This window comes from Cucurbita maxima, unplaced genomic scaffold (genome assembly GCF_002738345.1).
Source record: "Cucurbita maxima cultivar Rimu unplaced genomic scaffold, Cmax_1.0 Cma_Scf00393, whole genome shotgun sequence".
NCBI classification, from domain to species: Eukaryota; Viridiplantae; Streptophyta; class Magnoliopsida; order Cucurbitales; family Cucurbitaceae; genus Cucurbita; species Cucurbita maxima.
Genome location: NW_019272409.1, coordinates 28,038 through 32,759, shown reverse-complemented (window position 1 = coordinate 32,759; position 4,722 = coordinate 28,038).

Here is a 4,722-nt window from a genome sequence, read left to right as displayed (position 1 = left end):
ATAGCATTGCCTGTTGAGCTCGCCGTTGAGGGTTTGCCTTACAGGAGATCGAGCAGCCTTTCTTTTCTTGCCTGGTATGCTTTCCCGCTTATCGCGTAGCTAGCAAACTAGCCAAAGAGAGAGAGAGGGATCATGTCAATCAATTTGTATGTGCATTTTGTCCGTCCTGTACTTGTCTCCTTAGTTTTCTTAGCCAACATCTCTGGTTTCCCCCGAACCAAGAGGTTCGCTTATCCATACTCNTCCATACTCAACAGTCACACTTTTAGCAGAAAGACTGATTTTTTTCATAAAGTCGGTGCATAGATCAAGAAAGAATGAAGATATTTACAGGGACGGTTATGCGATACGTCTTTTTATACTCACATTTTCTTTAACCTTGCTATCAACCTCGTCATTCTCGTTTGTTGCTTTAAGGGGTCTCCCCACTATAGATTACTCGGATTGGTTCTCACGTCCCAATGCCAAAAAGTATGGGCGAGTTTGGTTTGAGTGTTCATCGATTGGGTGGATCCATATGCTCCGGGGGGGTGAGACGAGGTGTAGCGCATCTGTTTTGGGTATGTTGTTTGCTAAAGGTTTTAGGAAAGGAGTACAAATTTTCTACATAGGTCATCTGTGGTCACAATCCTTCCATGGCCCAACCCTTATTCGCAGTCCGCATCCAACCATTTCTTTTTCAATCTACATGTATGCTCCAAGCCAAACTCACGTAACTAGTCAGAAGCACGTAACTAGTCAGAAGATGCAGCCCACAACTGAACGGAAGACAAGTGTCACAATCGCACTCTTGCAGTAGTAAGACACTTATTATGTGACATTTGTTCTAATCCAATGAACAAGTCAACCATGCAAAATTTAGACTGAAGGAACAATAACGGTGTATGCTCGAATCACGTTTAAAAGAAATATTTTAGAAAACGTGAGCGAGGAAATACGTTAAAAACAATTTCAAATAGAGTAACGTTATAAGCTAAAAGTGAACAAACAACAACTGGTCACGTTCTCCCATAGTACATTTTGGGACATTTTAGTAATGATGGGTGTAGATATGATTTTGATGACTAATCATACACCCCGTATTGGCACAACAATAATAGTAAAAGCCTATCTAAGATGAATGCAAGTAAAAGGGGTTTAGAATGAGCATGCCACCATGAACCACAAATCGTTTACAAGAATAGCTGAGTCGTCTAACATGCAGCCACAGGCAACACACCTTGGCCAATCATGACCGCGACATCTGCCCTTACACAATTTGTCAATATCTCTATCAACTGGCTCTTCATAAACTCAACGTTGTAGGATGAGGCTCACTTTAGGTCTCGCGATGCGCTTTTAGCTGATCTCAGTATTGAGGAGTCTTTTCCAACCTACTAGAAGCTGTTGAACTCGCGATGCGCTTTTAGCTGATCTCAGTATTGAGGAGTCTTTTCCAACCTACTAGAAGCTGTTGAAAATCACATCTCGGTTTGTTAACTCTTCAACTCTTCTTTATTGGTGTCTTTCCTACTTTCTTTGCTTGAAACATTTTCTTCTTTGCATGACGTGATACCACTTGCTTCTACTTGATGTTTTCTTGGTCGGAATAATAACGTTTCAAGTTACTGACGTGGACAACAGGGTTAGTCTGTATCCATAGGAGCAATTGGATTTTATATGATATCTTTCTAATCTTGTGTATAACTTCGACTAGTCCATAGAATTTTCGCACCAGTCTTTGGTTCTTGTTGCTTTGAACTCAATGTTTATCTGGCCTTAACTTATTATAATTCTCTATTTGCTTTGAAATTATTGTGGTCGACCCTTCTCTTCATTCGTATGGTTGGTATTTTTGCGTGAACATGTGTTGCTTTAGTGGTTTGTTTTTGTCTCCCTTCTTTAGTAGAGGTGTTGGCTTGGTGTCTTTGCCAAGCATTTGAGTGATCACTGACAAGAGCTTTTAGAGGTCAAATAAACCCGACTGTGAACATGCCATTTTGCTATTTGTAGAATTAAACTAGCTCAGGCTGAGCCGCATGACATCTGTTTGTGGCAGGCGACATAAAACTAATCTTGTGATTTATCTCTCTTGGTGGAGTTAAACCCAATATTTAACCTTCTTGTTTTGGGTCGTGGTATTCATGTAGTGGAAATAAAGTTTTTGTTGAGGTTCGCACACTTTCACTTCCCCTTTTCAAATACAACAATGGCAACAAGTGTAGATTCATCATGGCTAAGATTCTTTCTCAACTGTACTATCATCATCATTTTCACCCCTCTTGGTTGATGGATGTTTGTCTGAATGATCATTGGGTTAGACTCCATTACTACTAGGCATTTTCTAGGGGCATGTAAATGACTTTGTGTTCTAGCAGAATGTCAATCCCTGACTATTTGGGCTCTAGAATGTTGGATATGAAGGCTAACTATATAGTAGGCGTTTACATATAGTGAAGCTATATATAATAAACTGAAATCATATATATACCCATTAGTCAATTTTTCGGTGCTTCCTAAATGTACATTTCTCATTCTCCATATCCTCTATTTGCAACCCTGAAGTCATTAATACAAAACCATTAGAATATTTCTTCTTACATTTTCTCTATCATGTTTTTTGTGTTCATTTAGATCAACTGTGTGCGATGTTGTGTGATCCTAATAACTAGTATTAGAGCGAGGAAAGATTCACCACGATCTGTGAAGATGGAAAGTTCAAGAATTGAAAAGTTTGATGGATTTGATATCAATTTCTAGAAGATGCAGATTGAAGATTATCTGTACAAGAAAAATATTCAGAAACCCCTTTTGAGGGTGAAGCCGGATACCATGACCACAGAGGAGTGGAAGCTCAAGAATTGTCATGCGATAGGGTTAATGTGGTTGACGCTGTCCAGAAACATGGCGTTCAACATCAAAGAGAAGACGACATCGGGCCTATTGAAGGTGTTGTTAAATATGTACGAAAATATGTCGGCTATGAACAAGGTGTATTTGATGCAGAGGTTGTTCAATCTACAAATGTTGATTTGTTGCAGATCAATATAAATTAGTTCAACATGATTGTAAGTCAATTGAGTTGGGTGGAAATTATGTTAAAAAATAAGATTAAAGCATTGATTTTGATATCATCTTTACTCGAGTCGTGGTATACTGTTGTTGCTGCAATCAACAGTTCACGAGGATCTATTAAACTGAAATTTAGTGAAATTTGAGATGTCAGCGAAAGCCCAAACGGGAAATTGAAGATTCATCAGGCAATGCTCTCATTGTTGATCAAAGGGGAAGAAGTAAATCAAAGAGCCCAAACAAACATGGGCGATCAAAATTAAGAAACTGAGAAAAATCTCCAAACAAACAAAATGTAAAGTGTTGAAATTGTGAAGAAAAATAACACTTTCGAACAGATCGTACAAAATTGATGAGAAGAAAAATCACAAATTTGAAGATAACGATAATTCCATATATTCAGCAGAAGATACTGAGAATGCTTTAATCCTTAGCATGAACAGCCCAATTGAATTTTGAATTTTAGATTCAGTTGCATCGTTTCATTCGAATCCAAGTAAGGAATGGTTTCAAAATTTTCAATAAGAAAATGTTAGGAAAGTGTATATTGCCGACAACGTTGGAGATTGAAGGGAATAAAGATGTCTACATATAAACTCTAACAGGAAATGAGTGTGTGGATATTATAGGATGTCAGATATATTCCTGATCTCAAGAAGAATCTAATCTCTATTTGTCAGTTGGATAGCACAGGTTATGCAGCCGAGTTTGGAAAGAGTTTTGGGAATATTGTGAAGGGTGTCATGGTGGTAGCATGACCTAAAATCGGGAACCCTATACACTAATGTAGAGTGTATAAACATGGTTGTTGTTGCTAAGAGTGCTTCCAATTCAAGTAACAGCAACAACAACCATGTTTATGCACTCTACAACAGTGTCAATAGACTTGAACATATGAGCATCAAAGAAATGAAGATGATGGGTGCAAATGGAGTTTTAGAAGGCCTAAAATCTATTGATATGGGTGTTTGTGAGAGCTGCGTTATGGAAAAATATAAACGAGTTAGCTTCACAAAAATTGCTAGAGAACCAAAGAAAGTGCGATTGGAAATGGTCCATATAGACGTTTGGGGACCATCTCCAGTTTCTTCATTTCTAGTACCAAAATTTCATGGATTAGATGTCTCGCACTCTGCAACGAAAACTCTCTGTTTTCCTAAGGCTAGTCATATATCTCATGACCACTCTTTTCCTCCTCACCATATCTAGACACTATAACGTTGATCCATTATGGTCTTATATAGTTAACGTTCACTCTTTAATGTCCAAGGACATTTTATAACTACCACGAAAATCAAAACATACAATAAAGTCATACAAGTTTCACAACATATCATATACTACAAAATAGGGTTAGACTGCTTACTTGGTCGCGGAGAGACGTGTCATCGAGGTGAGTCATAGAGATATACGACTCTTTATCTTAAGAAAAAATCTATATAATTTAAAATCCGGCTGCTCTTATACCAATCTGTCACAACCCAAATTTCAAGGGTTCAAAACTCAAATAGAAACTAAAATTGAAAGTTAAAACAAATAAAAATAAAAGTAAATTAATATAAAATAATGCTGTAAAATTAAAATAAGATTGAAAAAACAACACCACATTAAATATAAAATTAAATTAAATTATAAGACGGTGTTGTTCAAATTTATCCAAACAAAAAAAAA